Genomic DNA, 24,391 nt, shown 5'->3' with positions numbered 1-24,391 from the left:
ACCATTTTCCTTTGAAAATAAAAGGTGTTTATAAACGCTGGAGGTGGGGAGAGCATTACAGGAGTATTTCTACAAATCAGACTTTATCACACAGCAGACTTTATTTGGCTTTAAATAAAACTGAGACAATATTAAGAAAGGTTTTTAAAGACACACTTATTTCACATTTGCAACGTGCTCCTCTGACAGGCAAGCTTATGTTCTTTCTAAATACCAAAATGTGTCACCATCCAAATCCATATTCTGCTTGAAAACACTGCACTGTGAACAAAATCCAGATACTTAAACCTACTTTGCATTATCGAAATACAACAGTCTCTGAATTTCTGAAATATTTACTTTCTGCCTTCACTCACTGCATCCTGATAAAACCTTAACAAAATGTAGAATCTCTTGTTAGCAATAATCTTTCCTCTGAGATAAGGAAAAACACATATAAAACCTATTTGATGTTCAGGGTGAAAAGGCAAAATTTGCAAACATCAGTTAAGAAATACCAATTAGTATTGGTTTTTCCCCAGCTATTAGTAACACAGATTGAATTTAAGCTTAGCTCAGAGGAAGATGCTTGCTGTACAATTGAAACATCCATTTTACTAATAAGGGTATTTTAAAATAAGATATATAATTTCTTCACTGACAAAGTATCCACACTGAGTTAAAAAACTCATTATCAGAATTAAGAATGGAGCAGTTGCCAGGGTTGCTCTGCATTGTACCCATGAAACCACATGGGATTTAACCAGCAGCTCCTGTGCCTGGCCCAAACTGGTTAAGGGTACTTGCTGCCCTAACGGAAGCACCAACACCCAGGAGGGCCTCTGCTCCCTGGACCACTACGCACCAGGGACCTGCAGCAATAAACCCCAGAGGAGAAAACAAACTTCGGAGCAGATGAAAATGTCCTGAGGGACTGGGGTAGAAAAAAAAAAATACAAAAGCAAAAATCACATGCAGTGCTTCCAATCTCTTCATTCCCCAGTCCTCTCCCTCCATAGCATCCCCAAGGCGGTGGCTGTTCCCAGCCTTTCCACACCTACCAGCACTTTGGCAGTGGCAAGAACTGCCGCCTCCAAATTAACTTCGTGGAGTTAATTATTTTGGCAGCCCACTGCAGCCTTCCTGAGGAACATCTGGAAGCTTCTGTCTTAGCAACAACTGCATGAAATTTTGTGAGACAAAAAACAGGTACTTCTCTGGCCCTGGGGCTTTCTCCCATTCTTTGCTGAATGCAATGCAATGGCACAAAGAAGTTCACAAGAGTTCAGAAATCTAAATATAGGGATTATGCGACCCTATTATAAAACCACGCTACACAATAAAAACAGATCCAAAAGGGTTTTTTTAACAGCATTTATGCTAAACATGACTCCTTACTCAGAGACTCTGAAATACCTGCAAACCATAAAGTGACCTGTGTCTTGCATCAGTTGTATTTTATTCATGAGAAGCACAGCACTTGAGAGAAGCAACTGAGCAGTGTCAGAAACACACATCCGAGGCTTGCTTTATTGCTTGATGTGCTTGATGACAGATATGCAGATGGGTATATGTAGCTGAGCAGAAAGCTGCATCTACTCATGTTGGGGCAAGATTTTTCCAGCTGACCTGCTGCACCACAATATCCAACTCCTTAGTAATCTTTATCCATGATACGTCTGTAGAGCAGGAAAACTATCATTAGCCCCGTTTAGAAGATGAAGAACTGAAGCTCATTTTGGCTAATGTTTCCTCAAAAGATTTCATGTTCTTTTGAGACTTCTGAGGCAAAATGATTTGTGAAATAATATATTTGGTCTGCAGCTGATGAGGGCTACGGTGTACAGAAGCACTGTCCTCACCTCCAGATTGCTCTTCTCCACAGCCCTCCTCAAGCATAAGGAATATCTTGGCAACTTTGTGCCAACAAGCAGATTTGAAAGCTGGGAGACCTTCTACACAAGGAACAAGAAACAGGGTTGGGAGTAGTACAAACAGCCCAGCCCAGCTCGACTTAAACTCTAACGGTGGACCTGGAAAAATGGATGTTTCTTACGCCATCAAAAAATGACCTCACCAAAATACTCCACAGAACGTTTCTTCAGCCAGGTTTCCCAAGGGAACAAGGCTTACGTGATCACCATGTACTTTCTGTGCCCAGCCCCACCTGCATCTTTTGAATCCCTTCGGATTAATGGGAGCAGAGAGCTCCCAAAGACATGAATTCTCACGGCATTAAGTCTGAGGCTTGCACCAGTGGAGCCCTCCAAAACCATTTGATCAGCTGTCTCCAACAGCCAGCTGGCTCACCGGCACACCGCCAGCTCCGGGCTGAGCCCAGCACAGCAGCTGCCTGCCAGGAGGGAGCCCAGCAAGGCCCGGGGGCATGAAGGCAGCTCAGGCATTTCCATGGACCTCAATGCTAGAGAACCTGGGGAAACCACACGTACTGCTGAGGGGAAGGGTGGAGGAGGGAGCGCGGAACAGATAGTAGATCGGTTCTGATAAACTGAAGCCTTTAATGATCTACCCACACACTTGAGTTCGATCTGGCATTGACAAATTGAAGCTTTTAATGATGCGCCCACACATTTGAGTTGGACACTCCTCTTCTACGACTTTCACAAAAATAGCCTGCTGGGTTAAAGACAGAGAAACTCTAGTAACGCTACAACGCAAGCAGAACTCTCAACCACTCTTTCACAAAACTACTCCCCCAACAGATTCTTTGATGCAACCTCCAATAGAGACCTCCTCCTGTGCTGCCTTGCTCCCATACTGATTCTCCAAAGGCTACAGCTAAATAAGGGGCAAATAGATGCAGCAGCTTTAGCATAACTAAAGTACGAAGTCAATCAAACCTTGAAACAGGAATCTGGGCTTCATTAATTCCAGCAACCACAATGTTTTTATTATCACTGTATTAATCAAAATAGGAAACCTATTAATCTGCCCCCAACAAAATTAATCTTCATAATATTGAACAGATTTGAAAGACAAGTTTTAATATTTCACTACTTAAGTCCCAAAGGTAGAGGCGCACAGCTCTGATGATCTAGCAGACCACTACAGACTTCATCTCATCGGCCTGAGATCAGCCCTAGCACCCTCACCTTTGCCTGATGCTTCCAGCCTTCTTCGCGCATCTCCACCGTGGGGTCTGGCTGCTCCCATAGCTTTTGAAGCAACAGAGAGCATTGTTTCATACATGAAACTGCAAAACGGGCTGCAGCACTTGATGCAGTTAAAGAGCTGTGAAGAGTTTATGCTGGGACCTAAGGAACAGCACCGTGCGTCACACCCAGCCACGCTTGGGTGGCACTGGCTGGATATGCCACCCCTCACGAAGGGCTGCCTGGGTACGAGTGAGCTTTCTGCAGTGGGCAGGACAAACCTGAACGGTAGCAGACCTATGACCATGTGTTCAGAGGAATGAGAAGAGGTGCCCTGTGAGAAAAAGGCAAGCAGCTGCAGAACAAGAAAGTATCTGAAATCCCCATGCTCCACTGGAGCAAGTCAAGGATTATCACGCGGATCTGGCACAGCCTGTGCCCGACCCCCAGTGCAGCAACCCCCCGCCAAAGCCACTGCAGTGAGCTGCAAAACACCCCTCTGCTACCAGATGAGACATGGTAACAGAGCCCAGTTTCAGGGAGAAAATGGGTGGCAGAGGAAAAGTCCTTACAAAAGGATAGCAAGGAGTAGGACATCACAGAAAGGGGCTGAAGACATAAAGGCAAATGACAAATGTGACTGGAAAAAAAGAGGAAAACAACCCAAAGCATCTCCAGATACCCATACCCTGCCTGGGGTGGGTGACACAGCCAAGCACACAGCTGCGCAGTTCTGCTGCTGCTCTTCCATCACCGTCACCGCAGTGCCAATTACTGATGGACACGGTGTTTTGTTACTCGGACAGATTTTAATTAAAGCAGCTTTCACCAACATATATATATATATACACACACACATATGTAGATACACATACACCTTGGGACTATATTTGGCACAAAACCTTTCAAAGCCTGATCAAAGGCAGAACTTCAATCATCTTAACACACCACTAGCATTGGGCTGTTTACTGACGGCAATGAAACTACAGAATACTGTTTTAACTAATGATTTCTCAAAGCCATGTTGCACAAAAGAAAACAGGTTCAACTTGTACATCAGTGCCTATGAGACTGCTCCAAAACAGACAACTGTATGAAAAGTTGTGCCCATGTATACATATATACAAAACTGTTTTTAAGTGACTGTTTTAAATTAGAATAAATCTGTGTTCCACCAATTAAGCTTTGAATGCACGACTGATATCGTTCGCTATTTTAAACAAGCAGCATAATAAATGCAAAAAATCAAATATTTTAGAGAAAATACTTGGAGAGTTGAGACATTAATTTTGCCATATACAATCTGTTTCACAGGGATTTAAAAAGCGTTATTGCCACCCTGGGTACATTGGAATAAAGATGAAACACCATCCTCTCCTATTTACATATTAAAAAATACATGCCTTCTCGATACAGTGATATAGACTACCCAGCTTGCTGATACATGACGCTGTTAAAAACAAGCCTGTCTAGAAAACGTAAAGCCCCAAACTAGATCTAGAGTCTTTGTAAGAATCACTGCACTCTAACAGGTTTTAAGTGGAAATAAAATGTACTGCTGTCCTGTTTATCCTCCCCTCCAGCAAATGTCCTGGGGGAGCGAGGCAGGAGCAGCTGCAGCTCCCCAGGGCCCTGCCTAACGATGGAGCTGTTTACCAAGCACCACCACCGACAGCAAAATAAGGAGCAAGATTAGCCTGGAAAGCCTTGGGAACTCAGGGTGTTTATATGCAGGTGAAAAAACAAACAAACAAACAAACAAAAACCACAATACCAAAAAAACATCAAACGCCACTCCCCTCTCCCCAAAATAAACCCCCGCCATCCCTATTCTTATTTCTACCTCATATACCTGTATTTGATCATAGCTTGAAATGCTCAGCAATTTCCTAAAATCTTTCAATACAGATCCAATTTTTCCAAAATAAATAACCTTTTTCTTTTTTTTTTTTCCCTTTAAATAAATTGCCATTTGAAACACATGCCGAAAGCATCCTTAAAAAGACCACAACGGCTGCTTGCAAAGGGAACTTCACTGCACCGAGTAGTAGCATTTGTTCTCCCCTTTCAGCTGGGATCCACCTCAACTTTTTGATGTTGGTTGGAGCTTTTATTTGCAAATAGAGCAGAGCTGCTTGGGATGGAGAGCTCCTCCGGAGCATGCCATGTGGCCTGCACAGATGTTCCTTTTATTCCCGTGTCCCACAAGGCTCCGTGGCTTGCTGGTGTTAAACAGATTACGCAAGTAGAACACTTGATTTTGCATGTCCCCCTTTTTTCCAACAGTTGTCTAATTTACTCAACTCATTTTGCCCCCCTTCCCCCTACAATCACCACAGAAAACACAGAAAAATGAGGCAGAAGTGAAGTTTCTCATCCAAGACCAGAATTTGCAGAAATACTCAGCATCTGCAAACAAAGCAGAAATGCAGAAGAACAAAACTTATTTGGACAGTAAAGTAACTAGCTCATTAGGTGCCAGGTCCTTCTAAAAACAACCAAAAAAAATTGTCATATCCCAGTAACACCAGGCGTCACAAGTATCATAATCTCTAATCCTTATTTAGATGTCCAAATGAGAATTGAACTTAAAAAAAAAAAAAAAATCTAACACCAATTATGGGTGCTAAGCATTTGAAAATCCTTGAAAATCTGGCCTTCAACTCAGTCACAAAGAAGGGGCTTAATTTCCGGGCTGTCAGGCATCCCAATCAACAATTGAAGTCAATGGGATCTACACACTACCTAATAAAAAAAAAAAAATAGAGCCTAAGAGGCCCATTAAAAAACTTCAGCTACAGGGAGACAACCTCACTGCAGAAGACAGCAGCTACACACAGCTTTGTGCATCAGCCACTTTGCTTTCAAGCTTAATTTGATTAATCATTTTGGTATTATCCCCAATTAGAAAAGTGTCTAACTGGAAAACGAATAATAAAAAAAACCCTGGTTAAGACTAAGACGCAGCACAAAATGGCAGCTACTGAACATGCAACTACTTGGGACTTCTGGCATTTGCCAAGGATAAAAAATTAAAGCTAATAATTGTGGGCAAATACAAAGGCATTGGTGTTTCATCCAGACCACAGATTTTGAAATATATTTTTTTTTTAATAAACTGAAACTGAATTCCAGATGTTGAAAGTTGGGAAGTAAAAACTGCTTTAGCTGTAAAAACACGGAAAGGTGAGACAAAAAATTCTGCTGAAATATAAGGATTCTTAGGGATGAAAGCACAGCCCATACACCCCCCTCCCCAGGAATGGGCTGGGACAGGATTTTTTTTCCCCTCTTGTGTGCCAAACCAGGTAGTGGCACAGGGGTTTGCCTGGAGTTTCCCTTTAATAAGGGACAGACTGAAGCAGAAAACCCTGGGCACTCCCTCAGCAGGGAGGGGAACACGTCCCCTGCATTCCTGATGCTGTGGCAGTTTTGAAGGGAGCCCACCTGGACCCTCCCGCACCCATGCTCTGCAACCCATGGCTGGTACCGGGCAACTCCTCCTGTGTGATAACATAAAGGCAGGGGGGACTTCAGGATGCAACAAACATGAACTAGTACATCCCAGAAAGATGCAAACACCCACCATTTTCTTTCACCAAACACAATGAGTCTCTGAATCATCCCTGACACGTCAGGCTCCAGGACGTCCTTCAGCATCTAAATAACAATCCAAATTGGACCCACAAAACTGGTTCTTGTTTTAATATATGGGTTCAATCATCATCAACACTCAGGGCTTTTCAAAGCAGAATTCAGGACAGTATTTTGAGATCACTGGTTTCACCCCTGTTTATTTCCATTACAGCATCCACAGTGCCCTGCAGATGAGCATACAAAATCACAGAGTATCCTGCAGCATCCCAGGAAGACACTCAGTTTCACCCTAAAATTCAAGGACAGCAGAAAACATTTGGATTTTGATAAGAAGCGGAATATTCATCAGCATACTTCACTAGTGATGCAGTCAAAACTTGCAAACTTAGTCACAGAAATATGACTGAACTTGTCTGCTACCACAAAACAAAGTACCGTCTAGTGGTTAAAATCAGAGGACATGATTCAGGAATGCAAGCCTTTTCAAAGAAGAACTAAAACACATGATTAAGTGCTGTTGAAGTCAATAGGCTGATTCAGAGACCAGCTTTTGGAGCGATGGATAATACTCCCCACATTGCCATATGGCTCTCAGTCAAACTTCCTAGAAGCATTTTGCTAATACTGGGTTCCACCACAGCTTTTGGGAGGCCTGCTTTTCTTTTGCCTTCCCGCCCCCCCCGCCCCCTTCTTTTTTTAAACCTGTGTCTGGGATGGTTTTCACCCACTCTGACGATCCTCCAGGCTCTCACCAACTGACAGAGAATACCCAACTGTGATTACTGCAGGGTGGTGCAGACTCATGCAACAATTAATAGTCTCAAATGAAAGGTTATATATAAATAATAAATAAATTCAAAAATATATTATGTAATATATAAATATATACTATGTAAAATAATAAACACAGATATATAAATAATAAATACAAATTTATGATAATAAATACATGCGCTTTTTGTGGTGTTTAGTAAAAGGTACACAGGCCCATTACAGCAACGAAATCCAGCAAGTGCATCTCAGCCAGCTGTGCGATCTCTGCAAACTATCCCAATCCCACCCCAAAACTCCTGAATTCGCTGCCTTTACAACTTACAGATACTTCACTTCTCCTGCCAGCTCCCCATTCGCTGCTACAGTAAAATCTTCAGTGGCGGATTTGCAATTTTTTATCCTTTTAATCTATATTGTCATAGCAGCCACTTGTCATAGCCTCCTGCGAAGCAGTGACAACAGCACAGCCAGGGAGGCCAACCCCCTAGGCAGGCACCGGCTGCCGCCCCACGCCAAGCAAACCATGTCCCCGAGGTTCTCCTTATCTCCCAGGAACGCCATCCAACAGCACCTCCTGCGCCCCAGCCATCCTCAACCCTGCCAATACAAACAGGCAGCAAACCAAACCTTTTAGCAAGACAAATGCCTACCTAGCAGCATGTGAGCTAACATTTATAGCAACTCGGTTACGATTCTCACTTGTATTTACACAACAGGGAAGGGAAGGGAAGAGGGAGACCACTGGCAGAGCCACCCACTGACTTTCCATGCCCTCCCCAAGCCACCTGACTGAAATAATCCACTAATTCTGCACATTTCCTAATCTTTGTAAAGTTATTCGTTACATTTAGTCATGGAAAAGAAGAAATAAAACAAGAACCTAATGAATTCTTGTTGGCTTTTTGAAACACTTCATAGTACAGATAAGGCATAACATCATTTTTAAGCAGTTTGAAAACACCCTGTCACTTCCTATAATTAAATAAATATAATTGCAGCCTAAGTCAGCCCTCCCAGCCATCTTGTCTTTAAGGCAATGGGGAAAGAAGAGGCGCTATATCGTACAGTACTTTTTCTGGCTGTTGAAGTGTTTCTCCTTATTCAATATCTAAATTAAATCAAATGGAGTATACTAAGTAAGCCCATAAGACACAGCGCATAATGCAAGAGTCTTAAAATCCTTATCTACTGAGCACTCCAGCTTAAAGGCTGATGTTTTATGTTCCCCTGCAGCGCATGGGGATCCTGCTGGCTTGGCCAGACTAGGAAAATAAGCTTCGAATGACCAAATGCAACTGCAACTTGAAAAGTAGGAACCAAACCAGACACAACAAACCACAGAGCAGCCGCCCCAGCCCGGCCTGAGCTCGCCCAGCGCTGCCTTTCCCTCACCGGCATGCTCCCCGTGTGGCGGCGGACTTTGCAGGGCTGCTGATAAGATGCTTGCGAGTACAAGCCCACGAGCTGGGCCGTTAATCACAAGATATTTTAGCCTGAGATGCACAGGGTGAGGAAGGCAGAAAGCCGGCTCGTGCTGACGGAGCAACAGATGCACAGAGTTGTGCAAATTTGCTGAATTCCAAAGTTATGAATTCCTCAAGTTTAAGTGATTCTTAAAACACCGCTGAGCCAAAATCCACAGTCCTGTCTGGATGCTCTCCCCACAGGTCCCAGCGCCAGGACAAGAGGACGGCGCAGCCCAGGGGAGCCCACCCCATCGCACACAGCGCGGAGGAACAGGAAGGGCATTTGGGGTCATTTTCTGCCCGTGCTTGCCCTGAGCAGCCCTGCGGACGGTCAAGGGACGGTCATTCCCTGCACCGACCACACGTGACCCTGAGCAAGAAATGGGGCTCCTCCACACTCATGCACCAACATCTGCATCCCAGGGCAAGCTCTGTGCAGAACGCAAGAGGCACAGCGTACCAAGTACTGCAGAGCCTGTAAGTATCAGCTTCTTGTAATGTGCAAATAAAACTTGAGTTCAAGACAAAGTCCAGCATCTATCCTCCAAGTTTGGATATGTTTCTCTCCTGAAAATGTGTAATTGAAGCATAATTACATGCGAAACATCATTTCACACGTCCTATTAAAGGGACATTTACCACAAAGAAGTGTTAAGCAGCTCAAATATTAAAATGTGAGTAAAACTATTGCTGATAACAATGACATAAATTAATATTGGTAGTTAATTAAGTCCCGCTGTATTCTCAGACTTTTATTGGAAGACTGAGGCTTTTTCACAAAATTTGTGTTAAATATGATTTACTAAAGTACTTAGCTCCACCAGGTCCATCAATTTAGTTTTTATTGTTCAACTCATCTGCCCTACATTGAGCATAACCTGCCCATAGAAACAAACCACACATTGCACCTTATTTCCTCCACAGAAGAGCTCTGTAATTATCACCACATCTACTCTAAGTGTAGTTGGAGGTCAAATTCCAGATCTCTTGCCTTTTTTTTTTTTTTTTACCCTGTTACCTTTCAACTTGTATGCGCCAGAAAACAGTTTCAAAAATTAAAAAAATACCTCTCTGGGCAGGGAAATGCAAAAATCCCATTTCCTCTGGATCAGATTTCACAGCTTGAGAAGGAAAGAAGGGAGAGACAGTCACTTAATGTTGCACAGCAGCCATGGGACTGGAGCTGTGAAGACAGCACTGGGACATCCTCAGTACCACCCAGCATTCCAATAATGCAAAGCAAAGCACTGCTGCCAGTGCAGCCCATCCACGGGTTATCACAACCCTGCAGATGTTAACGCTACTATTTGTGATGAAAAGATTAGGTGAATTTAAAATCATGGTGGTTGTTTTTTTAATCTTCTACAGACAACAGGACCTGGGTGCACCACTTTCCAGCAGCATTTGGAAAAGACAAGTTAACATCACTGAGGGCACCAGAGGGATGCCTGGCCTTAGCCAGCATTCCTTGGCACGAAGGGATTGACTGACACAAGCAGAGAAAGGATCAAACAACATTCTGAGAAGCTGCTTAGAGATGTACCGACAAATAACATTAAAATAATAGTGACTGCTTCGCAGTAAGGGGGGGGTCGGGGGAGGGCAGAGCCACCAGCCCACAGTAGTAACTACAAAGAAATAATTACAGGGCCCAAACCCGTATAATTTTTTTTAGATTAAAACAATTTCAGAAAACAACACTACTACAAGCCCACCCAAAGCAGCAAGAAGCCATTTTTACCATTTTAATCAAATAACAAGCTGATATGCTAACTTAAAGGATCAAGACAAAATAAGATATGTGGGCCGGCAATCTGAATGCCAAGTTTTACCCATGTGAATTCAGTTATAAATGCTTGGAAAATGTGATTCCTTAACTTAGAAATAGCAGCTGTAGCATTCAAAGGTACTCCAGTAATTACTGGAATGCTTGCTGAAAAACTAGACAGAAGCTAACATCTTACTTACATTAAATACACATTCACCACAAATTAAAAGAGCCACAGAAAAAAAAACCCAAAAAACAATCAGGCAAGCAGATGTTCAAAGAAGAAGGGGGGGTGAGGGAACGACAAGAGAGGGCCAGATGCTCATTTCTGGTACTCGGCACAGTGCGCTGAAGATGCCCCACACCACCAGCCTCCCCAAAGTCACTGATGCTGAACAGCCGAAGGGAGTCAGATTGTCACCTATACATCTGTAAGTGGTAATTTCATCCCAGATACTGCAATAACACGCTGCCTTAAAATCGCAAAAATGCTGCCTAGTCATCCGAGACAACAGTAAAACAAGCAGCAACGCCAAGTGTAGTTGTCTACTACTGCCTGAGGGACTCATGGGTTTAGCAACAGGGCTGGCATAAGGATTATATTATCGAGGAGTGTCCTATGCTGCTTTATTGAGTGCCAGTGAAATGTCTGTTGCACTCAGTGCCTGGGAAATACTGTAAGAAACATCAACCGACAGCCACCAAAGGACAAATTAAGCTACTTGACCAATCTGGGCTTATTATCAGCTGCTGTTCCCTGAAAATAAACTGTTTCAGAAGTAAGAGATCGGTGACCTTAGCAGAGACGAGTAAGAAAACCTCTTTGCAGCGAGCATAAAGCCCTATGACATGCTAGTAGGAACAGGAAAGTCCACATCCAGGCTTTGGAAGGAGGTACCCAAAGAGAAGTTATCTGCAAAATGTGCATCACACTCTCCTGGCTCTCTTCACACCTCCCCCTTCACATCCCCACTCCCATGCACCTTCGCGTCTATTCCCACACTTCTCTCGCTACCCACATCCTGAACATATTTATGTTGTAAACATCCATTTGGAAGCATTTGGTATGCTTGTGGCACAGAGAAGGATGCTGCTTTGAGCTTCAGAAGGCAGTCGTCTCGCCATGACCCCTCTCCGTTTCCCAACTGCACAGGAGGGGAAAAAATTACTTGGCCCTCACCCTTATCTTTTATCCACTCAGGAACGAGATTATTGCCTAATAAAACTTCACTGCAAAGCTATTAAAAATTAAAGGGATATTTCCCTTCCTACATAATGATTTGTCACAAGCCAGACCTAAATCAGGATTGATGAGGTTTGTGGTACCTTTCTTTTTCTTTCTTTTTTTTTTCTTTTTTTCTTTTTTTCTTTTTTTTAATTTGGCAGACTTTTCAGATATATTTTTTTGCAGCCCTCTGCACTGCTGACTGACACCAATTTTCTCCTTCAGTCCTCCAGACCTCACTTGTTCAATAGATGAAGTAAGAGGTGAAAGGCAGCTGAGCCAGCAGAAATGTTCCCACTGTCCTTCAGGAAACACACAGAAGAGTCCAAGTAGTTGGTATGATTCAGAACTAGTGGTAGAAAAAGGACAGACCAGATTACAGCAACACAGAGGTCCTCCATCCAAAACCTGCATCCAAAGAGACTCCTGCTAACATATGGTGGAAATGTGACTTTCTGCAAATATCCTCCGCAGAAGCCAATTCCTTTCCTCCACCCAAGCCACATCCAATAGCTCTAGTCGAATGAGCTGTTACTTACACGTATTAGTCAGGATAGGCATCAGCCATGATACAAATTTTAATCCATCTAACTAATGAGGAATCTGCCATCTAGTTAACGTGCTCAGACCCTCCAGAGAAATTAAAATCCACCTATTTAGCCTCCTTGCTCACCAATGTGCTACCCGTCCCGGAGCACAGTGGCTGCTTTTCCCAGTCATCGTGTCCTGCGCTCCCTCCGCAGGGCTAGCACCTCTCTGCTCCACCGATACAAAGAGAAGCACCTGAAGCAGAATCACGCTGGAAAAACAGAACTTGGAAAGAATGTGTTAGCAACTTCAATCCAAATATAAAATGCATTTAAAGGTCATAATTTGCATAACTACATCTCATGTTTTTTGTTGTGTGGTGCAGGTTTTTTTTCTTTTTTAAATTGCTCTATCCTGGAAGGTGCCGAGCACTTCTGAGAATTGCTGAGCGCCTCTGTTTCTCATTTAAAGTTTTAACAACTCTTAGGGCTGTTCAGTGCTTGGCGGAAGCAGCTCTGCAAGGCATCCTAGGACCATGCTAATAGGTACGTAGCATTTCTGAAAAGAAAAAAAATAAAAAACACCAAACCCCACCTTTTCGAAAAACAAACTAGTAAGAGAAGGCGTATGGCCCCGAGACCACACAGCACCATTATCAAATGCTGACATGACTGGGCTGACATGGGAGTTTCGCTTTCTTACGATGCGTTTGTGGTGGATTCAGAAAAACAGCAAGATGCAACCAGTCATAACAGGAAGAGCTCAAAAGGCCACAGGCACAAATTGCCCTGACATGGCCATAATTATTTTTTTTTTTTAATCCTTTTGTTCACTTGGATCAACAGCTGCCACAACCTGCATCCAGTGAGGATGCTACGCCGATCCCCTGCAACTTCATCACCAAATCCATACCCAGGCCCATAAATAGTGTCGTATTTTCCTTGAAAGGATTGAAACTGGAAGAGTAGCAGGTACAAGGAGCGCCCTCTTCAACCAGAGTGAAAGCCAGGAGATGCTGGAACATTCAGCTCTTGCTTCCTGCACAAAATTAATCATAATGGCCAATCTGTGCTGCTGCTTAGTCTGCTGAGGAAAAGATGAAATGGCTAAATTGATATCAAGACAAAGGAAGGGCTTGCTGCAGCAATCTCTGAGGCTGCTGCAGAAGTGGTATTCCGCCTTCTCCTGAGCTACAAAAGGAGACTCTGGAGAAGGCGGAAAACTGTGGCTAGAAGCCTGCAGTTCCCCCAGCTTGTATAAACATGTTTGCAAAGATCAATGCACTCGGCATCGGGTTCAGAGGCTGAACGTGGCTCTATCACCATTAGCACCTGACTGATGATTGACACAAACCACATACCACCTACAAAGGCAATGCACAGACCCGAGCATGTGGGAAATGCAGGCTTTCCAAAAACCCTCTGCAACATCTTAGATGTTTTCCCACATTTCAAGAAAAAAAAAAAGCAAAAAAAAAAAAAAGCAAAGAAAGAGAAGAAAAGATTAAGGTTGCGGTGTTCGTGTTAAACGGGATCTTTCATTTCCGTGGTATCCACTCGCATTCCTTTCAAAAGTTAAGAAATATTCTGTTTATTCTGGACTCTGCACTCTTTCCACCAAAACCAAGTTCCTCCTAGTTCTCTGCTGCAGACACTGCCAGCAGAGCAGGGACCCAGAGCACCCAGCCTTGGTGAAAGGCAGCGAGTATCACATTAGAGATGCTGTGTACTGCACCTTTTTTTTAGAAAGGGAAGTCAACAACACACAATTTTCTTGTAAAAACTGTATCTGTCTCAACACACACACTGAAAACCTCAAAATCAAGTTCACAAAGCCTTCTGCATTTCCCACAGCAACGTTAGTCATGGGGTCTTTAAGAGAAATGCCCCAGTTCTGACTAATTGGTCAGAGAGAACGATGATACACGTGTTTCATTACCACCAACCCCAAAATACACATGTGATAAGAACTTCTCCACCTCTGGCGCCTTCCCCCCCGCCGCTCTTCTCTCCCTGCGGCACAAGGCTGGAGCTCCCAATTCCCGGCCCACCTCACCTGGGCTCCCCGCAGGCCCCTGGAGGGGGGATTGCTCCATCCAGTGAAGCAACCAGGCCTGGAGCAACGCAAGGTGAAAATCCTTTCATCTCCTGCACCATCTCCTAGACTGACGTTTTCCAGAGAGGATGAGGAGATTTGAGGGCACAATGGGGAGACTTGAAGGGACAACGAGGAGACTTGAGGGGACAATGACTCCAAAGCCAAGCTGCGGTGGGGACGCAGAGGTGGACGGCCCAGGGAAAGCCAGCCATGATGTCCAGGGCTGGCTCAGGGCAGGAGCACCTCCAGATTGTGGTGTGAGGGGAAAACGAGCACCGGGGCCTACACTGACAACATGCCGTCAACCCACAGAGGACAACAGCCTGTGCTGGGCGATGAAACACCAACAACTGTCAGCAAAGGCATCCCCATAAATCCAGCTGTGCCTGAGCTCTTACAACAGGGGAAGCTTCAGAGACAATCTGGCACAAGAGGCCACAGTTTTCATGCAGTTTGAAAGGATGAAGGTTCAAATTGGTAAGGAGCTCTCGAGAGCCCCTGTGGACAGCCCACCGTTGGCCTGGCCAGGCCCAGCACCGACCACCACATGGCCACAGGACAGGCCGTGCCACCTCCCCAACGCTCTGGCAGGAGCGGGGCTACACACCGCCTCACGCAGAGCCGGAAAAATCCCCAGGTTCCCTTCAAAGCAAGGCATGCTTTGCTTTGCTTTCTTGTTTGTTTGTTTTTAAATATTCTGGCAGTGGAAAGAGTCACTGTTTTGTTTTTCTCCCCCACATATGCTATATAGTTTTTTCTCTAGCACTCATTTCTTGCTTACTCAGTTGACTATAGTCTGCTTCTCACAGGAACGCTAGCTGTGTTTGTCCCCAAACTGTATCGTGATCCAACTGCTTTGTGTCATCCCACCAGCACCGCACAGGGAACCACGATCAAAATATTTTCCCTAGGATGCAATGCTGAGAGATGGGCCTATACGTTATTTTAGAGCAGAGCTGACCTGCAAGGCTGAAGAGTGTGCAGAAGTGTTTTGGCTAGTGAACTCAGTAAACACCACGTGAAAAAAAGAGGGAGTAGTACTACAAACAATACCAAGGCTTTATTTGTACAACAGTGCTGTTTTGCCAGATACACTGCTAAGAAAATACCGCATTTCAGCTATACAACACAGTAAGTCCTCCTGCAAATTACTGCACAATACGACCACACTTTCAGCAACATTTAAACACGGCCAATAAATTAATACAGGACATCCCAACCATCCACAGGTCACAGTCCTCAACAAGTAGGTCTAATTCTGGAAGGTGGTGAGACACACATAAAATAGTTTGTAGCAGCAGTCCAAGGCAGTGATGAAGCAATCCCCACTTCAACTCATCTAGAAGCACTGACATGAGCCCAGGCGCTAAAGGGATGCAGGATGAAGCCATCCCCAGTCCACACAACTCGCCTTCCCTCTCTGCAAGTTAAAATTAACTTCCCTGACAAAATGCAAATACATTAAAAAAAAATACCCAAGCCAATTAAGAGACAAGTGTTTAAAGACATGAGTAGTAATTACAAATGTATTATTCATACCTAATTTACAAGATGAACTTCTTTCAGTAAAATATTAAACTGTTTACATGCATTCAGGAAGACAATTTCCCAACCCTTCGCGTCCTGCTCTGAAGCGGTGACTATCGCTACGCAACAACTCCGCAGACTTACAGTGTACACTATGGAGCAATCAGAAAATGTTTGACCTCAGATATCTACTTGACCCTACAGAAATGCAGACTCGCTCACTATAAAATCCTAAACAATGGGGCAGACAAGGTCACAGGGTCAAAGCAAGTATTAACAGGTCATTGTGCAACCCACTTGGGAGCAATTACTTCTGGTCACGGCTAAGTGGACACTTGATTGAATACCACTAAGACAGCTCACATCCCACAGATAACAATCCTCACAGCGATTAAGAATTAAAGCCCCCATGATTCAGCCTTTATTACTCAAATGAACCTAACTATTCCATAAAAAACTCTGGGTATATGCATGATGCAAGGTCTAAATTGAAATGCCACCTCATTAAACAATAATATCTAATTTTATCTAAATGAATTTTCATGAAAGTACGCCACACAGCTCAGGAATTTTTAAAATGAATTATCACAAGCGATACATAATTTCACCAAAACTGCTGCAGGAAAAAAAAAAAAATAGCTTCAGGGATGAAAGGGAAACATCTATGCTGAATGAAAATTGCACTTCTGCTTGCAGAAAGGGTAAAAGGGGGATTCAGGGCTTCTGCCAGACAATAGAGCCAGATTTTAATCAAATCAACACCCCTCTGCTATAACAGCTATGCTCACCCTACCCTGACCGACAGTAAGCACCTGAAGCACGTGCCGAGTATCACTGCACACACAGGCTACTTTCAGAAAAGGGGATGTCATCTGCACATCAAACCCCTAAAATTGGGGTTTATTATCATAAGCCCTTGAAACAGCTACCCACAACTCTGGCTATTAAGTGGCCTCCATTGCTTCAGCTGAGAGCAGTTTGTACATCCCCTCCTGAGGGGTGAAAACCCTGCTCCAACACCTAGGAGCACTTCCACATGCTGGCTTTTCATTTAAGAACTTAATTATTTTACAAAAGCTATGAGAAGCACAGGCAAGACGCCTGCTTTAAAAGAGGTCCTGTCAGGAATCAATGAAAGAAACAAGACAGGTAAATGGATTTCATTTTTAGCCTATTTATTTGTTGGTTCTATGAGCAGGGGCAGCGTGTTTCACTGCCCTATGAAGAAAAAGCAATGCCACTGGCCCAAAGATAGTCTCAGCCTCATTTCTATAGCTTCACACATAACTTTTTCCAAAGTCTGGTGCTCTCCATCAGCCTTTTGTGTCCAATTGGTTCCTGTAATATAGCTGGTACTCAGAAGCCCACAGCTTCTTTCAGAAGCTGTGCCTTTCATACGAGGAGAGGACACACACCACACACCCCCAAAAAAAAAAACCAAAAAAAAATCCCAAAAGCCCCAAAAGAAAAAGGGAAAAAAAAATCCCAAAGGAATAAAAAAACGAACCCAAAAGACATTCTCCAAGCTAACTAGCCCAGCATAAACCTGTGGAGAAAAGCAAGTTGCACAGATGCTGGTGGTTGACTGAGGCACTGGGAAGGATGGAGTGAGACCATCAGGGAAGGGATGCTAACACAAGTTAGGGCCCTTCTGGAGATTAACTCCTTCACCCCTTCCCCACTCCACCCCAGCAGCAAAGACAACGCCTCAGGGATATTTAAGAGCACTGCATATGCAGACACTTGGATGTGCAAAATTATGCATGCATGTTTGGAGGCCATTTTAGAGCCTGGCTCATGAGTCATACAGAAAGTAGATCAGGAGGAAAAAAAAAGTTTTAAGATGCATTTTTCTGTATTCTTGCTACTGTAGCATAGCTTTGGTGTTGGTTTTTTTTTTGCTTTGCTTTTTTTTTTTTTAATATTGAAACTCTTTGAACCTTTTTTCTGTAGCTGTTGGAAAATTCTGAGTTAAAACAGGAGTATTTTACATTAGTGTTAATACCATAATAGTCAGCTGATAACATATCAGATATGTATAATTCAAGCCTGACAGACGGGTGTTCACCACCGTTGATTATTGCACAGGAGTACACGAGGAATGAAAAACTGCATGGTTGCTTCTCCCTTGTCCTGCTGCCAGCGAGGTGTAATAACGCTATTATGAAAAGCAAACAGGGATGAACTCTGCTCAAAAGAAGGTGAAGCCTGAACTGAGAAATCAATTGCTGCATCAGTTGTGCCCCTACAACTGAGTAATGCTGTTACAAAGTTCATCGAGCCTTCAAGATCCTCACCCTGGCAAGGCTTACAGTATTGTGCATATTTTATTGGCACTGAATATTCATATTGTGGCAGCATCTGGAGACCAACTAAGGCTGGCACTGTGGGGAAAAAACAGTCCTAGAGTTCACCCACCAGCTGGAGATTTCATCAAGAGATCCACGCTTGGTTTTCCGTTCTTTCATGGACTTCCTGCCAAGTTGCACATCTCCCTGTACCCAGGTCTAGGATGAGGATCTCATATTCTACAAGCCTGCAGCGGACGATGTGTTACAAACCCCAGTGCCTGGTTACAATGGCAGACAGTGCTGCTGGGTGCAATAAAAGCACACTGTAGATGAGAGTCCAAAAATAAGATGCACTCTCTCACCGAGACAGTCCCCCTCACACCCCAGAGGGCTGTAATCGGGAAACAAGTAGCAAAGTGCTGCTGGGAGACAGGGACTATCTGAGCTTTGCTGTACTGATGCAGCAAAGGGGCACTGACGACTCTGAGATACACAAAGGTGGTTAAAATGGGACAAGCGGAGAAGGACTGGGAAGGCGGGGATAAACTTTATGTTTCTCTCTGCAAGGCAGAACAAAGCCATGAAGGGATACGAAAGCAGTCTCAAGTCAGAGCAGTGCTTAGTAGCAGCACATCCAATGGTCCTCAGAATGGGGAAAGCATTGGAAGTAAAGACACATACACAAAAAAAGACAAATGAGGCAAGAAGATGCAACTCACTTTTAGCACCAGCCGAGTCCAGGAAGGGCAGGACTTAAACATCAAGCAGTGGCCAGTGACTGGTATTACCACCTGCAGAGTCATGGGGGAACCATTCAACAGGGCATCCTTAATGTAGCTGTATAGTCCCTTCTTCCTTTCCTAATTCTTTCAAAACCATTTAAGCATACCATACATAAAATATAAAGTTGAGAGTTACTACAGTCAGCCAGGCCAAAATCTACTGGACGGTTCAATGACTCTCTGACATGCTTCTGATGAGGAACATGAATGAGACCAGAGAAGTAAGTCACACCTAAGCTAGCAAGGACAGCGGTGCATCAGACCACCAAACCATCACACAGGCAATGGTACGTGGTATGAATCTGGGCACATAGATGATTTTCAGGGATGGTTGGGGTTTTGGGGGTTTTTTTTGTTTGGTTTTTTTTTCTTCCATTTAGTATTGTTTCATTTGTGTGTCCAGGAATTTCTTCTTGAATTATTAAGTGCTGCCCTATTCTCTGACCATTTGCAGTGCACTGCAACGGTAGTCCTGTAGGCTACCTCCTGTCCACCCCATCCTCTCTCCCATGTCCCTCTCTCTGTGCTCATCCTTTCCAGCTAAACAGACTACCAGGGTGCCAGCATGCTCCAGAAAACTCAGAGGCCTGCAGCCTGGCTTACGCCTACTCGGCAAGAGAACTGAGGTTAACTGGTTCTCCTGAAAGCTGTCCTTACATCCAGTTCTGACCAGCCAAAATAATACACTCTCACGAAGACTCTGCCACCTTATAATGTCTCTCAGCCAGGAATTCAACACCTAGTAGATATTAAATAATCGCAAAACAACCCCAGCTAAGGTCTGACAACTCACTCCCTACTTGCAGTTACTTCTAGGGTGGGGGAAAACACCATAGTGCCTGTATGCTTAAGCAGCATTACCCAGTATGTATCATTTACAGAAACTGGTCTGAACAGCTACGTACCCGCACCTTGTGTTAAGTCAGACTTTGTAAGCACAGACTTGCTGTCCAGTAACTCACACCTGAGTTTTACAAAGAAAAGCTGACCTTTTTTTGTGAAGCATACAAAGGATTTTAACCTTCCCTGCAGCTCCCAAGTAGCACATCAACACTTGCAAACCAAGACATTCAGCTGCCAGTATAAACTTGGACTTCCAGCAACTGGGCATGTATGGGTGATGTCCAAATTCACCAGGCGTGAGCAATGACACCTCAGTTTCCCTCCCCCTTACTCAGCAGCTGGAAGAACCACTGCAAAGGGGGCCATGTCCCATACTCATGGCTGGTGAGAGATCAGCATGGGATTGCTGCAGGGAAAGGAAACTGAGAAATCAAGAAGGAAACGGCTGGGCCAGATAAAAACCCCAGTTCTCCCTCTCGTGTAACAGGATGTTTCTGGTTCAGGAACAGATGGGAAGAGAATCCACTCCATGGCTAAGCAAGAGGAGGTAGAGACGCCTGAAAAATTCCCTTTGACTTCAGCTGTCTCTCTGACAGCCTGACTCAGTCATGGACCAAGCAGATAACAGGCGGCCATTCATCAGCTCAACCAATACACAAAGGCAAGAATTTCCCTTCTTAAAGGGATTTAATGATAGAGCTTTAGAAACTGGTTAAAGGAGTGAGACTGAGAGTAAGCACACTACAGATGAGACCCAGTAGGTTGCTATTAATATTGCCCTGAAGCAGACACCCCAACCTGCAGCATGGGAACACAGTTCAAAGAGCTAGGCATGTTCTTCAAGCAAAACATTGCCCAACTGCAGAATTAGAGCTGAGTTCAGTGAAAAGTTTTTCCACAAATCTATTCTAATGGACTATTGACTTTTTTTTTTAATCACAATCAGAAAAAGCTGACCCATGAATGCTTGTCTTCCTTGGTACACTGAAAAAAAAAAAAGATACAACTAACTAGCTGGCCAGGGATGTCAGTCAAACCTCTGTCCAGAGAAGATTTTTTTCACATCTCCCTTTGAAAACTGAAGGTTAGAACATATTCCATAAGGACAGTCAGAGAGCAAGCCTACAGGCAGTACTGCATTCATCACCCATACCTGCATCTTCTTGTGCCAGTGGGTCCTCCCAAAACATGCCCCACCTCTGCCATGCTGGCCTGCAAAGGGCTGGAGATACTGTGCATTTTCTAGGGTGAAGCAGTTGGGAAAAGAGAAAAAGAAGTTTTCAGCTTTGCAATTCTTCAGCTCCCTGCAATGCCTGCCTTCCCTTTTCGTACAGAATACTTCAGTTGCCTGGAGCTATTCTAGTTTATATTGGGCATTCATAGCAAAAGCCCAACATCTCTTGCTATTTTTGCTCATGGCTACCTAGACAAGCATCTCCTGTGCTGCAGAGAAGCACCTTCTTAATGAAGCAGCTATGAGATCAATGTTGTATGGCTTCCAAGAGCAAAAGAGTTTACAATTAGCTGAAGGTCTGGTATTTGACAGTTTTTTATGGCTCTTTTACAACTGTTTGCAAATCTTTTCTTCCTTTAAATTATTCTGAAAAGTGTTAGGGGGAAGCCAAAAGTTACTTTGTGTAAGCATGTATCTACTTGCATGAATCCAAGAGTCTTTTTAATTTAAAAGTACCATTACAAATGCCTGTATTTACACGATAGTTGTTTATGTAATGCTTTAAAGAAAGCCTAAATGAAGCACAGAAGCCAACACTAACGCAGAAGACAGTGGGAGTTAAGGAACATGCTCCTGGGGCAGTCCAGAAAATGGCAAGGCATAGTGCCTGCACCATAAGGATTCAATAAAAAGGATATATTTCTCAAAAAGAACTTTTGATAAAACCTCGATGCATGCACAACCTATGATTTTTAGGCTCTTCTTCCTGAGATTTTCAGGACCTCTGTTTGTATGTGCTTAACAAAAAAAAACCAGCCAGAACAGACTGTTCCCAAAATTCAACCCTTCTCAGGAGGTTTTGTGCATTTTGATAAATGCAAGTAAATGTGAAAATCAAGCTCAAAAGTCTCTCTTCAAGTAGGCCTTTTCCAAATCCACACCTCTCTTCCTTTCACTCAGATACACAAACCTTCCAGTACTTCTGAACCCATGTCACAAGTCCAGAACAGTCTGACTTTCAAGCCGGAGCAGCAGCCCGGGTCTTGGCTCTCAACAGCACAGCACAGCCCCTTGCCTTCACCTCAAAGTATCACCTACTCAAAATGAAAGTGCAAGAAAAAGCCTTCACAGATAAAAAGCATGTTGTAGCCTTAGGCCTGTCAGCATGGCACATGTCTAAAGAGAAAAATGAATCTGCATGATAGACTTGAAATGCAGGTGCCTGGATGGAAATGAGAATTTCCACAAGCAGGCATACATATGTTTAAAAAAAAAAAAAAAAGGGAAAAAAAGAAAGGGATGCTCATTTGCAAGAGAACACAGGACAAAAACCAAAGCTACACCTGTAAGAAACATGTTTCTTTGCCAGGTGCCTTAAAAAGGTTGTATCTTCATTTTAGACTCCAGCCAAAAAGATTAAAGCCATTTTCACCCTCACCCAAATCACCAAGGAGACCAAACCTTCTCCAGCTTTTAAGTGCAGTGAAGTTAGCATTGAGGGAGGATTCAAGAGAACCATCTCCCAAGCTCCAGATCACTACCACTGTTTCACAGCATCCTCCTTGCTGCTGATGCTCCCTCCCTCTGCTCCCATGCACCAGCAGCTCTCAGTAGGCTCCCCCACCAAAACGCCACACACAACTGTGGAAGCATCTTGCTGGACAGCACCGCACGATCAGTGCCGTCTATTTCTCATAATCGTACCTATGGTCTGGCAACACCGTACCCATAATCCAGACTGACAGCATGCAAGATCCTACATCTCCCAGGGGAAGCTGAGCTTCAGCTCAGAAGGATGCCTCCAGCAATGGGGAACTCTACCAAGTTATGTACTCTTATGCAAGTTTGGGGTTTCTTAAACATCTGAAGGGGGGTAGGGGGGTGGGGAGGGGAGGGTGCGTGTGGTAAAGAAATCAATCCAGTAATCCTTGTTGATTATACTGACAGTAATTATACTTGTGTTATGCCAACAGTATCTTCAGTCTCGACAGTGCCAGTGCTTTGAGATAGCTTGACTGCCTCATGGATGAAATGAAGCTGTAGGTTTTAGGCCACTAGAAAGACAATAAGTGCTGAAGGTGATTTGGGAATGCAGGACAAGCACACCAGCTGGATACTGGTGCTGTCTGTAAAACCACTCTATTCCTACCCAGGGCAGAAAGCATAGCCCAAACTTTGCTCAAATGATTTCTTCTGTGAAAGCAGAGCAGTGAAGGTGCAAGGACACAGAGGAGCACAACTCATAGACAAGCTGAAGATGACAATGTGCCAGAATAATCAGATGAAGCTCCCACAGACCTGAGCATCAACTGGGCATTTTATGCAGCTTCAACCACCTTTGCTGTGGTGACCTACCATGTCCCAGAGCAATCAGCCCCATGGAGCCAATGCAGGTGCCAGGCAGCTGGGACCTGCCTGTGCCTGCTGTCACACATGCCCCCCACAGTGGGGATGGACACGTCCCTGTGCCACCCAGCCACTCTACTCCTTCTTCTTCCAAATAAACAAATAGAACAGAACAACAAACCCCCTAAACCCCACCTACCTCCCTTTGCAGCCAGGTGTTGGTAGATTTATTGAACTGGTTGGGTTTTTTCCTCCTAGATGAAGGCTTTAGATTTCACATCAGGAAAGAACTGCTCACGGTCTAGAGGGCTTGATCTGAGTGATACACTAAAAGCTACCATCCTCCAGTTATTACATGAAATATGTCCAACTCCCTCAATATTTTAATAGATATTTTACAATATAAGTACACTGTGTGGGAAGAGACAGAACAGTCACCACATCACAGTTTTCTCAGCTGGATCCTGCCCAGCTGTGGGATCACCAGTGAACAACTGATAAATTTAAGTCCTGTTCTGACACTGGTTCCTCCTGTTGCTTTTGGCGAGTTGCTTAACACCCAGCATGTCCAAGTTTCATTGCTTTATATATATATATACATATATCTATGTATACATACATACTGTAGAAATCATATTTATTCAACCTCCTACAATGTTCAAGAAAGCAACGAATTATGCTAAAGCATTTGAAAGCGAGACAGAGATCAGGAGCCTCAAGAGAATGAGCAGTGATTTTACATCAGCCCACAGAGCTCCGGAGTGAACAACCATCCTCAGCCTTTGAAAATCAGGACCCTTTCGAGGGAGCTTAAAGGCAGGTGAAAAATTACTTGAGGTCTTTGGAGGGGGAGGAAAAAAAAAAAAAAAAAACAAACATAT

At 43.9% G+C, this 24,391-nt stretch overlaps 1 protein-coding gene across 10 annotated transcripts in view; it reads right to left on the bottom strand.

The window, feature by feature from the left end:
• The window catches only part of FOXP1 (forkhead box P1), a 391,101-nt gene that overhangs the window by 343,410 nt on the left and 23,300 nt on the right, over positions 1–24,391 (bottom strand). The window contains exon 1 of one of the 10 annotated variants that reach the window (XM_055804569.1): positions 21,144–21,162. The exons of the other annotated variants lie outside the window; for them this stretch is intronic. The gene's annotated coding sequence lies outside the window, so the exon portion shown is untranslated. Of the gene's footprint in view, positions 1–21,143; positions 21,163–24,391 lie in introns of those variants that run through there. 10 annotated transcript variants of the gene reach the window in all.

The sequence above is a fragment of the Falco peregrinus genome, chromosome 5 (genome assembly GCF_023634155.1).
Source record: "Falco peregrinus isolate bFalPer1 chromosome 5, bFalPer1.pri, whole genome shotgun sequence".
NCBI lineage: Eukaryota > Metazoa > Chordata > Aves > Falconiformes > Falconidae > Falco > Falco peregrinus.
This window is presented reverse-complemented; position numbering and strand designations above follow the sequence as displayed.